Here is a 13191-nt window from a genome sequence, read left to right as displayed (position 1 = left end):
TGATGCTAACAACAAGCTAGCTGTCAACATTGGTATTGGGACACAAGTCTTGGGCTACTAGAGAAAGAGTCAAGTTGTAGAGTTCCACAGCAGTAGAAACTTAGTGTTCTGGGAATTGTAGTTTTGTAGAATGGCAATGGAGTTCACTGCTACTAGGTTGAGAACTAACCCCTGTTTCTTGCTGCTGAAAGCAGCAATTGTTTCCCCTCTTGACAAGGGCTTTGGCGGCAAAAAAAAGGGGCAAACACCCACCCAGCAACAGCAAACCCCATTGTTCCTGTAAGGAACTATAATTCCCAGAATACTTTCCATTCCATGATGCACGCAGCCCATGCTACTGCTTCCTAGTGCTCCGGCATGCTGCTTCATGCAGAAGTCAGAAGATGCATGGGAAAGAGGGGAGGGGTAAGGTGGGAGGCCTGCCCCGGGCACATTCTTCGCATATTATGCCTCTGGCCCTGCTCTCCACATGTCTAGATTCTCTAGGACATCTAGATGAAGCAGATAACACCTTCAAGATTGGATTGGACTGGGGTTTGGACTAGATAACCTCTAAAGGTCCCTTTAAGGCCTACTTTCTATGAATGTGGAGAGCAGGGCCAGAGGTCAACAAAAAGGGTCAACATGAGTCTGCAGTGCAGTGCAGCCAAAAAACGGTATAAGTACTTTTGGGATGCATCAACAGGAACACTAGGTAGAAGACACAGGAAGGGATAGCGGCACTCTACCTAGCACTGTGTAGAATACTGTGTGTAGTTCTAGGCTCTGCATTTTATAAGTGATATGGAGAAATTAGAGAGGATATAAAGATGGGAGACAAAAGTGATAGAGGGCTTGGAAGGCAATCCATGAGAAACAGTTGATAAAAATAAGCATGTTCAGCTTGCATAAGAGGATTTGATCTCAGGGGACATGATATCAGTCTTCAAAATTTAAGAGGCTGCCATATACAAGTGGGAGAATACCTTTGCTATCTTTCTGCAGAGACTAAAATGTTTAACAGTAGCTTAGAATTGCAACAAAATAGATTTAGACTGGATATCAGGAAAACTTCTTCACTGTTAGAACAATGAGGCAATGGAACAGACTGCCTAGGAAAGTTATGGAATCTCCTTCATTTTTCAAGGTTTTCAAGAAGAGGTTGCCTAAATATCTGTTAGGGATGATCTAGATGTAGCAATGCCTGGGGTGGGCTGTGAAAAGTTGGAAGTACTAGAAGTGCAGGAGACACCCACAAACACATTGCTTCAAGACTATGAAAAGAGCTCTACAGCTGAGAGCTGCTGGAAAGTGGAAAGGACCATGGTTTAACTGGAAAATGAAAAGGAGTTCCACAAATGGCTTGGTTAAAAAAAGAAGATTTAGGAGCTGGGATAAGTTCATGTGAATGGGACAGGTTAACACAAGGGTGGGCAAAATGTGGCCCGGGGGCCAGATGCAGCCCACCAGGCCATTCTATCTGGCCTGTGGAGCCACTAAAAAATTTAGAAACTTAATATTCATCTGCCCTGGGCTGCCTATCATGCGGCCCTCAACAGCTTGCAAAAACTCAGTAAGTGGTCCTCTGCCCAAAATAATTGCCCGCCCCTGGGTTAACAGAAAAGGGAGTTTTGGCTTTCCAGTTAGGGTGTGTGGAATTGCACTTGTGGTCCCCAAGTTGCAGTGCATAGTGGAGGATGTTTCAGTTTCCCCATGTTTCTCAGCTTCCCTGGTTGCCACCAGGAGTAGGAAATAATTTTTCCCCTCCTATTGCTATAGGTGCCAAGGGCAAGAGAAAAGTGATATTCCACCTTTTTCAGAAATGTTCGGTGTTAGCTGCAGACTTAAAAAGACCAGAGACACTTGTTTAGGAGGCTTTTGCTTCTCTGCTCTTGATCAGACCTCTTGCCATATTTGGGGATCAGGAAGGACTTTTAACCCAAGGTCAGATCAGCATGGGAGGAAGGGTGCTTTCCACTAAAGTAGGATGGCCATGGTCCTCCTCTTAGAATCTTGAGTGCATTTTAACAGACAACAGCATTAAGATATGGACATTGCCCTCACCCTCTGCTCTACCTATGGTAAGTTGTTGGTTTTCTCGGTGTGTTAAGGCTTTGGTGAGGCATACCTAACATATGTAAGGGTGGTTTAGATTACCAGGCCAACCTTTCTGGCAAACATGACACAAATAGCCCTACATCCTTCCTTTCCCTTACCCAGTCTGTTGCTCTGCTTTTTGCTCCGTGCTCTATTTGCCACTGTGCTGCCATTATCCCCTCCCCAATCTGCCAGATGTCACATGCAAAGGCTCCCTGCACTGCTTATGGCACTTGTGTTGCATGCTGGCCACCACTAGTTTAGATAGTGGCTGTGTGTAGATGAAACAGGGGCACTAAATTGAAACAGTGGGTTTTAAAAAGCACTGCTTCAATTTAGGGCCAATTAAACCCCCGTGTCATGCATAAACCCTGTTGACTTATCTGCCTCTCTGGCAGGGAGGGGAGAACAAGCTGCCAGCAGCCAGAGTGATCCCTGGGCTGCGGGACAGGGGGGGGGGGGGGGGAAAACTCGTGCTCCCTCTGCAGCAACAGCAGCCTCCAGCCCCTTGGCAGCACCTGTCCGCAGGCACACAGTTTGGGCAGTCCCAGGGAACACAGCAGCCATGGAGGGAAGCATCCGGCCCCTGCGCAGCTCAGGCAAGCAGGCAGGCTCCGGGGGCGGGGGGGGGGAGGGGGGGGGAATATTAGGCTCGCCACTTTTCTTGGGTACAGCCTGGTTTTCCAGGCTGCTACCACGCTGTCTGCAGGGCTTCCTGCAGAGCTGTGGAGCTGCATGGAGCCCAGTGCTTCGCCCTGCAGCTGTAGGGGCAGCAAACTAAAAACTCCTCAGAAGAGTTTTAGTTTGCTGCGCCCCAAGTCATTTAAGGTGCGTGTCACGGCGGGGTCCTCGCAGAAGGCCGTGATCTCCTTGAGGCCCTCTCACCGCGCTACTCCGGCCCGAGGGCACCCTCCATTCTCGCCCACCACGTCTTGATGGAATATATGTAATAGGGAGGCTGCCTTGTGTTTCCTCGGGCCTGTCAGCTCCTGGACCCCTTGTGGGTCTTCCCGTATAATGGGTGCTACCCAAGCGCCCTAGCCTTATGGGCTATGCGTGGCTCCTACCTCCCCTGATACCACGCCCCAAGCCTCGCAGATGTAAAGGACGTTGTCCGGTCTGTCTCTCTACTGTGGCCCACCCTGGGCTCCCTCTCTCATGCCCAGCCTCTTGCTGGGACTCTGATCTAGCCCACTCTGGGCCTCCCCTGCCGGTGTAGTTCCGCTTCGGGACTCTCTAGCGGGCCTCCGGTCCTATGGGCCAACAGCACGGACACCCTCCCTGACTCTGGCTCCCCGCGCTGCTACTCCCTGTCTTCTCAGGGGCAACCGCAGCGCCCTGCCTTGGTCTGAGGGGGATTGCCGCACTAGCCTGTGGCCGGGCTCGCTATGCCCGTGCGCCCACACTAGGCTACTCAATAATACACAAGGGCGTTCCCCCTCTCTGGGGGCTCGCCACGCCCACACTGGGCTCCTCAGTAATACCGCCCCTTTCCTGGGGCCGGGGGCTATGTTCCCGCACACGCAATCCGGGGTCTCAGTCCCCGTCCGCAACCTACGGGTTGCGCCCGCGACCCACTGGCCGCGCTCCTCGCCGCCAGCTGCTCGCTCAGTGGCGTGCGAGCTGCGCCTTCCCTGGCGCTATACAGGGGCTATGCTCCCCCACACGCAATCCGGGGTCTCGGTCCCCGTCCGCAACCTACGGGTTGCGCCCGCGACCCACTGGCCGCGCTCCTCGCCGCCAGCTGCTCGGGCAGTGGCGTGCGAGTAATTGAGGCCTCCTCCAACCCCTACAGCCTCGCCCAAGCCTCTGGGTGTACTAACACAAACACAAAGCAAAACCACAAGCCCCTAGGCTGTAACCCAAATGCAAGCCGCCTGGCCATAACTCCTCATCATAGCTCAAGCCTCCAGGGCTATCATGAGCTGTACTTGCGACTTAGGCTCCTTCCCATATCTTGGCCGAGGGAGCTCCTGCCTCTCCGGCTGCTGGCAGAGAACTGCCAGCCTGGCCTCAGCCCTGAGCTTTATAAGGGCCAGGCCCCGCCCCCAACAGGCAGCTGGCTCTGCTTGGTTGCTCCGGCAACCTGAAGCTGCGCTCATTACCTGAGCAAGCCTCAGCTGGGCTCGTTATGTCAGGCCAGGGCGCACTCACTCGCTCCCTGGCAGTTTCTCCTCTATAGGAGCAGGGGCACCGAGGTGCCCTGCAACATACCTCCCGCCCCCCCCCCCCCCAAGATCTGCACTCACCGAGGTAGATCTTCCTCTTCATCAAATTTGGTCGGATTTGGTGGGTCTTCTCAGCCTTTCTTCCAGCACCCAGCGTCTCTCTTACAAGTGGTGGAGGTTTTAAGGCGCCTCCTCCTCGCCTTTTACCCAGGGGCGCATCACGTGGGATTTCATGGGAGTTACCCTGCCAAAAGTAGTCCCCCCACGTTAGCCCTCCCTGGTGGGGTGCAAATTAGGCTTCCCTCTTTTCTTTCTTCACTGCCTCCTCCCTCCTGGGAGAGCTGCTTCCCACTGTTTGGGGTACCCTGCCCCACTTCTTCCATCTAGATCCCAGGTCTCCTTCTGCATGTCCCTTGTAACACTCCCTCCTTCCTGAGGTTTCTTGCCTATCTACGAGTATTCCCCAGAGCTCCCATTGTCTCTTCAAAGCTTTCTGGGCATCCTTCTCTTCCCAAAACTCTATTTTCCCCCGTCTGGTGGGTCTTCCTCTAGGCCCTTTATAGATTTTCACATAGGCAACGCCGGCGATTCTGGCTTCCACAAGCCTTCTCAACATCCACCACTGGGTTAGCCCTGGGAGGTTATTAACATAGACACAGGGCCTTCTTCCACCCCTTGGCTCTTCCCCGGGTTGGATCACCTGGGCTATTGGTGGACCTTCGGCCCTTTTACCTCGACCTGCAGTTCGGTTCCATTTTGGTCCCTGTTGCTGTGCAGGGCTAGATACCTCCATCTTAGGGTGGAGCTTGAGACCTTTCTCTCCTCCCCCTTTAAGTCCCTCGGGGTTTTGGCCCCTCCGGTCCATCCGAGGCCTTTGTGCCTCTCTTGTCCTTAGAGGTTCTACTGCTTCTTCTCTTTTGGAAGATGCCTCCTGCTTGGTATATGTCCGAGTTTGGGCCATCTCAGATCTCTGATCTTTCTGGTTCATGGGCCCCCCCTTCCGAGTATGAGCGAAGTTATCAGGGTCACCTTTCTCCTTTCTTCCACAGACCCAGTCCCTCTCTTGTCCAGTTACCGCCTTTTCCTTGTCCACCTCCATCTGTTGACGATGCTTTGGCACTGCTAAAACTCCAGGGTCATGCCTGCCGGCCATCCCATCTAATCTTTCCTTCAGATTCTTCATAACCTCAGCGTACTGATTTGTCCACTGGCCCCATGTCTGGTTTAGACACTCCATTACTATGGAGACGATCTCTTCTCTCCTTCCCGTGGGGTCTGCCTCCGGGCATACCTCCATTTTTACATCCTTTCCCAGCTGTTTTGGTTCCCTCTCCTCTTTAGGGTTGCTCTTGATTACACAGCCCCTGCTTCTGAAGAACCAGAGCAGACTCAATCGCCCTTTCTACTCTTGTTAAGGCTTCTTGCAAGCTTTTAAACTCTTGCAAGTGCCCCTCGCATTCGCCTTTAGCCCCAATCAGGTGTTCTTCCAACTGTCTACTTATTCCAGTTAACCTTTCCTTCTGTGCCTGGACAGCCAGCCCTAGTCGCTGCTCATTCTCTTGCTGCAACATTGCCTCTCTGGCTGTACTTTCTCTTAGTAGGGCCTTCAGGGACTGTCTCTCTTCCTGGAACCTTTTAATCTCTTCCTCTAAGGCCTGTACCTGTTGTTTCAAGGTTTGCATCTGCTGTCGTAGCTGCTCCCTCTCAGTGTCGATTGCTGCCTCTTTACCCGACCTCTCTTCTAGAAGAGCTTTAAGGTGCTGTACCTGTTCTTCACAAAGGTCCTTTTCCACTGCCCCTTTTTTCAACTGGGCCCGCAACTCTTCAGCCTCTCTCATCTTGGTCTCTAACTCTTTCACTCCCCTTTGACACTGGGCCTGCAGCTTTATATGCTCCTCTATTTTAGCTTTCATCCCGGCCTCAAGGGACTGCTTCTGTGCTTCTAAAGCCTCATAACTAGACATATACTCTTTCACTTTCTCCATTTCTTTTGTTATTGCTTTCCTGGTTTCTTCTGCCTGGGTATGATTCTCTGTAAGCTTTTCTCTGAGCTCCACAACCAAGCGTTCAGCCTGTTCAGATCTCTCCCGCCAAATTTCCTCATTCTCATGCATGGTCTCTATCTGCTCCGCTTGGTCGCGGATTTCTTCCTGGAGGGCTGCTATGAGGTTCTTGGATACCTCTAGCCGTTGCCTCGCTTCTTTTTGTTCCCCCGTCTGGCCTATATCAGGCTCTGGGGACTTCTTCTCCCATGCTGCTAACCGTTTCTGCATTTCTCGGAGCTTTTCCTCCCGCTGCCTACTTCTCTTAGTTTCCTCTGCCACGAGCCGTTCTATTGCTCGGGTCTTCTCCGCCTCTGCTGCCAATAGGCGCCTAATTTCTTTGGAGCCTTCCTTTTTTCCGGGTTGTCCCCGCAGTTCTAAAGTGGCCACTTTGGCCTCGGCTTGCTCTTTTTGTGTCTGAGCTATCGCTAGCTCCCATTCTACTCGTTCAATATTTTCCTCTAGCTCGCTCACCTGTAACAGCCATTCAAAATTCTCTCGTTTCAGGCTTTCTATATCGTCTATTCCTGCCATCGTTATGCCTCTTTTTCTCTAGACCTAACCCAACGTCTTTCTAGCTGCAATTCTGACTGGCAGTCTGGTACTTGACCTGGGCCTATGCTCCCAAGCCCCTCAATCCTACTGCCCCGTCTGTCTCTGCAGATCCGTTCTAGCCCTAAGGTTCTTTTCCCTTTTCAGGGTCACGGGTTCTTTCCCCGTGCACGGCCGATTCCCGGCCAATGCACCAGAATGTCACGGCGGAGTCCTCGCGGAGGGCCGTGATCTCCTTGAGGCCCTCTCACCGCGCTACTCCAGCCCGAGGGCACCCTCCATTCTCGCCCGCCACGTCTTGATGGAATATATGTAATAGGGAGGCTGCCTTGTGTTTCCTCGGGCCTGTCAGCTCCTGGACCCCTCGTGGGTCTCCCCGTATAATGGGCGCTACCCAAGCGCCCTAGCCTTATGGGCTATGTGTGGCTCCTACCTCCCCTGATACCACGCCCCAAGCCTCGCAGATGTAAAGGACGTTGTCCGGTCTGTCTCTCTACTGTGGCCCACCCTGGGCTCCCTCTCTCATGCCCAGCCTCTTGCTGGGACTCTGATCTAGCCCACTCTGGGCCTCCCCTGCCGGTGTAGTTCCGCTTCGGGACTCTCTAGCGGGCCTCCGGTCCTATGGGCCAACCGCATGGACACCCTCCCTGACTCTGGCTCCCCGCGCTGCTACTCCCTGTCTTCTCAGGGGCAACCGCAGCGCCCTGCCTTGGTCTGAGGGGGATTGCCGCACTAGCCTGTGGCCGGGCTCGCTATGCCCGTGCGCCCACACTAGGCTACTCAATAATACACAAGGGTGTTCCCCCTCTCTGGGGGCTCGCCGCGCCCACACTGGGCTACTCAATAATACATAAGGGCGTTCCCCCTCTCTGGGGCTCGCCGCGCCCACACTGGGCTCCTCAGTAATACCGTCCCTTTCCTGGGGCCGGGGGCTATGTTCCCCAACACGCAATCCGGGGTCTCGGTCCCCGTCCGCAACCTACGGGTTGCGCCCGCGACCCACTGGCCGCGCTCCTCGCCGCCAGCTGCTCGGGCAGTGGCGTGCGAGTAATTGAGGCCTCCTCCAACCCCTACAGCCTCGCCCAAGCCTCCGGGTGTACTAACACAAACACAAAGCAAAACCACAAGCCCCTAGGCTGTAACCCAAATGCAAGCCGCCTGGCCATAACTCCTCATCATAGCTCAAGCCTCCAGGGCTATCGTGAGCTGTACTTGCGACTTAGGCTCCTTCCCATATCTTGGCCGAGGGAGCTCCTGCCTCTCCGGCTGCTGGCAGAGAACGGCCAGCCTGGCCTCAGCCCTGAGCTTTATAAGGGCCAGGCCCCGCCCCCAACAGGCAGCTGGCTCTACTTGGTTGCTCCGGCAACCCGCAGCTGCGCTCATTACCTGAGCAAGCCTCAGCTGGGCTCGTTATGTCAGGCCAGGGCGCGCTCACTCGCTCCCTGGCAGTTTCTCCTCTATAGGAGCAGGGGCACCGAGGTGCCCTGCGACAGTGCGTTATGCTGCTAAATTTCCTACATAGGCTGGATTAATGCACAATACGCTGCCAAGGCATGCAAACACCAACACCATTAAAGAGGTGCAAAAGCATTTAGCCCACTTTAAAGTGTCACATGCCCCTCATTTCATCTACACATGGCCAGAGATGACCTTGTGTTGTCCCTTTCAGCCCCACATTTTATGACAGTGTTGTTTGCAGCTATATTGCGTTCCATCTTTAACCACAGCAACAGAACTGCTTAAATCACAGCACCATCTACTGTTCTTGGACTTTCTCCTTGTTACAGCCCTCACAAATCAAGCCTAGGGACACCTTCACCTCTGAGAGACTTTCTGAAGCTTAACTGATCATGCAAAAAGTTGTCCTCTTCCTCGTGTCCCGACTTGCTTTTTGTCCACCAGCCCTCTCTCCTGCTCCACCCCCACCTTTTTAAAGTTGTTACTGGTCCAGTAGAGCCACTCCAGCTAGTAGAAACAAGCTGGATTCCATTCTTTTTAAAACAGCATAATCTCTGACTTAATTCTCATCAATTGGTTTCACCTGGGTAAACCTACCAGGGAAAGCAGATTTTTCCATTGCTGTGACAAGCTCCTTGTTACTCCTGCATAAACCTTGTTCTTCAGGATGATGCACAAGAACAGAACCCAGATTTTTGCCTAGAATTACACTTCATTTATACTGTAACTGGATTACATTTTATTTCTCTAGATGGCAGCCCAGAAAACACAAACATCTTTATTTCCATATCAACTGTACTCCACATTGTATAGCGTGTCTTGAGTTAAAGACAGTGTAAGTGATGTTTGATTTCAGGGACGGTTAAAAAACTGAATATATAAAAAGACACAGCTGCTTTGTTTTCACTTGCAGCTCTGATACTGTAGGCACAGAAAGCAGTATATAGAGCTGAGTATTTAGTACTGTATAACAAACAGCCATTTATTAACACTGTTGTTGTCCAGTCAACTTAAAGTCTCATTAGCATTGCTCACTGAAGCTACATAACAGCAAAGGCCCAATCCTGCTTAACAAAGACAGCATAATTTTACCCAAAGTCTTGTTAAATATAGTAGAATTCTGCTCTGCCCCTTCCCCTGCCCAGCTAGCCCAGAAGAGGATTAAAGGGCATGGTGAAAAAGCTGAAAGGTCAGATGCATGTTCTTTAGAGTTTTGCACTGATTAGCAACCGCTATTATGTTAACGCTATTACAGGATCTAGGCAACTAAAAGGGAAGGTCCATCTATATTAAAGAAAGCACAGAGTCAATTTATGATCTTTCAAAAATCTGAATTCCAGATTGGTGAAATAATTTTGGCACTAATGTTGAGAGTCATTTTTTTTCAGGTACCCCAAAATTGAAGATAAAGTATTCTGGTTCAGATTAATGTTTTAGACATGTGCTATATAGGTGATATCAAGTTTTGATTCTGTAACTGGCAGGCAAGGATCATCACCTATGAAGGGTGACTGAGAAAGTAAGCCTTTAGGTAAGTTTTACCCAAATAAAAGGCACTCTTTGATTTAAAAAAAAAAAAAGAAAGAAAGAAAGAAAAGGATGTGATTATATAACCTAAACATATTCTAAGGACATCCATGTTAGAGATCGGAAAGGGAGTACCTAAATGCCTTGAGTACAAATGTTTTTGTTTGTTTGGTTTTTTTTTTGGGGGGGGGGGGGGCTTGAGGGCAAAAATCTGCTTTTCAGAAAAATGTTGCTACCTTTAGCAAGATAGACAAAGAGTTAATTTTATAAATAAAATAATGAGACCCTATTTCAGATGGATATCCCCTTTCCATATCAAGTATTTTCCTTTCCTCAAGAACAGCAACTCCCAAACTAATGGGTCATGAGTCATGACACCAAACAAGGCCACAGCATTTGTTTCTGGGGTAGAAACTCCTACAGAGACCCTAATCCCCCAGGCTGACAGTTACCCCATCTGTCCTCAATTCCCAGGGATTGGTGTGTCAGTTGCTCCATGTTACCATTTTTGTATAGACAGTTATCCTACAGTAAGCGAAAGAACTTTTTCATTCACCCGTTTTATTCAGGAAACAGCTTTCCTCATTTAGTTCTAATCTTTGAGTATGAGCAGCTGTATGGATTTACACCACAGAGCAGCTGAGGTGCATCTAAGTCCTCATTCCCTCTTAACCGTAGGCACCAAAAATATGACCCCAGAATGGGGTCACAAGCCATTATAGGTCTGTAAATGGCATTAACTGGAAAAAGATACACCCTATGATCAAGAGTAGGCCAGTACATGTTTTGAGCTTTATTAATTTTGCAGGTATTAGCTCCTTATGGGACCTTGCAGGTTCCAGACTACAGGTAGGGATCTACCCAAATCGTGACTGTACAGATTTTGCAGAAATCACAAAATTGGGTGATCTCCGCAAAGTCCAGGTAGGGGACAGGACAGCTTACTAAAAATAAAAATGCTAAGTGGGAGCCAGCAGCCCTGGCTGCGTAACCTGCCCAGGGAAAGGGGGAGGGGGGCTGTCAGCACAAAGGTGAGCAGGCAAGATGGCTGCTCTCAGCCAATCAGTGGCTGTCCAAATGATGGACAGCCCTCTCCACCAATCAACACTGGGGGCGGGGCCACTGCCCCCCCCCCCCCCGGGCCAGAGGAGAGAGAGTATGGGGGTGTGTGTGGGGGTGAGGGCTGTACCAGCCATGATAAGTCCTCAAAAATGGTGGCTGACCCCGTGATCGCCCCACAAAAATCAACGCGCTTCCTCCTTGAGTTGGGTAGACCCCTACCTATAGGGCATTTGGAGCCTACCAAAGAACACTCCATAAGTGCAACTGAACATTTATATATGTGCTCTTCAGAATACAGGTGAAGCCAAGAATATTTTCTATTAAAAATTTAAACAAAAAACTACTTAAAAACTTACAGGAATCTCTTGCAAATTATTGCACTGCGATAGCTGCAGCTACAGGCTGTTGCTTCCATTCACAAAACAAGAGTAAAAATTTTTCAATTGCTAATGTTTTTACAAAGCGGTCAATTCCAACAGTCAATTAGCACAAAATTTTATGTAACACGAAAGCAAGCAGAAAAACAACACACAATCACAGTACATGTGAGTAGCAGAGACTCTTTAGATTAGTCAGAAACAAACAGCTGAAGGAAACATTCCTACATTTAAGGGCAGAGGCCTGCATTTTTGGAATAGAACAATGTTCCAGCTCCACAGTCACTGTTCAATCTGAAGTGACCATTTGCTGAATGACAGTTAAAGCTATAAAATTTCAGGCACAAGTCTGTTGTTCTCCTTTGTGGGAGAAGATGAGCACATCCAGCTAGGGGGGGAGGTGGGGGAGAAGAGAAAAAAGAAAAAGGAAAAAAAACAGGGAGGGGGGAAAAGAGAAGAAAGGAGAAAAGAAAGAGAGGAAACAGAAAGGAGGGGGATGGAGGCTAGGTGGATACATAGGTGATTTATAAGCCCAATCTTTGCCTTGAACAATCTGCTGCAGAAGGGCAGGAAAGCAATGAGGACTGGGTACAAGAGGTTTTCATTTTCCTGGTCACGTGTTTCTTTGTTGCTTCTGCCATGCATTGCTGTTTGAAGGCCAGTGCTCCATTCTGTATTGATGACCTCCAGGATGGACGGCCACGAGCAATTTGCTCCCACAATTCTGGGTAGATGCCGAAACTCTTTAGGGACACCTTTAGGGTGTCCTTGTACCGCTGTGCTGTGAGAGCATACTCCATTTGACAGTTTGTCATAGAAGATTTTCTTTGGCAGGCGAGTGTCGGGCATTCTTGAAAGGTGGCCGACCCATTTTAGCTGTGCCAGTTTCAGTAGAGTGCGAATACTGGGGAGAGCTGATCTTCCAAGCACCTTGGTGTCCAGAATCTTGTCCTGCCACTTGATCTTTAGTATCTTTTGCAGGAAGCACAGGTAGAAGTGGTTTAGTTTCTTGACATGATGCTGGTAGATAAGTAGGTACACAATTTTACACAAAAAAGAATTCAAAAACAAAAAAGCTCTTCCATGTGTCCATCTATTACTGATTCATGTCACTTGGAATAAAGTCTTTGTTTCCAGTGTGCAAAACCTATCAATAACTTGGGCTATTGAAGTTCCAAGCATCATACCAGGAAATTCTAGAACTCACAAAATGTTATGGGGACTGTCTAGTGAAAAGGAGGACAGAACAGAAGCCACCAATTTTTGTCTCGGGGAAGTGTTGGGCTGTATTATGGAAAAAAAATCCTCCTTGAGTACAAAATTCAGTATGCATTTAAATCCAGGGCAGAGAAGTCAAAGTGAAGTTTGTAACCCTACAGTAGTCTTTGGGGAGCTTAAGTCCCACATGTATTTATTCCAATTTCTGAAATCCAAATAGGAGGCTGGGAAGTCTTTAGCACAAGATTTATGCATGTTAATCTTTATATACTGAATTCTTTTCAGCACATAAACAACTCTGTGTTTAAAACTTCATGAGTGCACTCTTGTGTGTTCTTAATATATACCTTATATTTATTTAAATAGTATATAGACAAGTTACATTACATAAAATTCTTGTTGCTAAGTAACAACTATAAAAACAAGCTATGTGCTTAGGAGGTTAAGTCTGTGTCAATTGCTTATTTCTGTATACTTTAACATTGGAGCCAAATCTACATAATATATAAAACTAGTTTTAAAAAGTTGGTTGACAAACAAAATGGAAAAGGGTTTCTTGCTTTTTTTTCCTGTAAAAATTACAGATTCAAGTTTTGCCTATCTGACAATGATAATAACATCATGGGAAATCATGAACACTGAGCAGCTGAGACAGGAATGATTTTCAGACATACTGTTTAAGACTAAGAGTATTTGGTTTATTTTGTGCAT

At 49.1% G+C, this 13191-nt stretch overlaps 1 protein-coding gene across 3 annotated transcripts in view; it reads right to left on the bottom strand.

Annotated features, from left to right (window-relative positions):
• Positions 1 to 13191, bottom strand: part of GRB10 (growth factor receptor bound protein 10) — a 201913-nt gene that overhangs the window by 91629 nt on the left and 97093 nt on the right. The gene's annotated exons all lie outside the window — the stretch shown is intronic.

Source organism: Alligator mississippiensis, chromosome 5 (genome assembly GCF_030867095.1).
Source record: "Alligator mississippiensis isolate rAllMis1 chromosome 5, rAllMis1, whole genome shotgun sequence".
In the NCBI taxonomy this organism is placed as follows: Eukaryota; Metazoa; Chordata; order Crocodylia; family Alligatoridae; genus Alligator; species Alligator mississippiensis.
The sequence above is the reverse complement of the archived record's forward strand: the minus strand, read 5'-3'. Positions and strand labels throughout refer to the sequence as shown.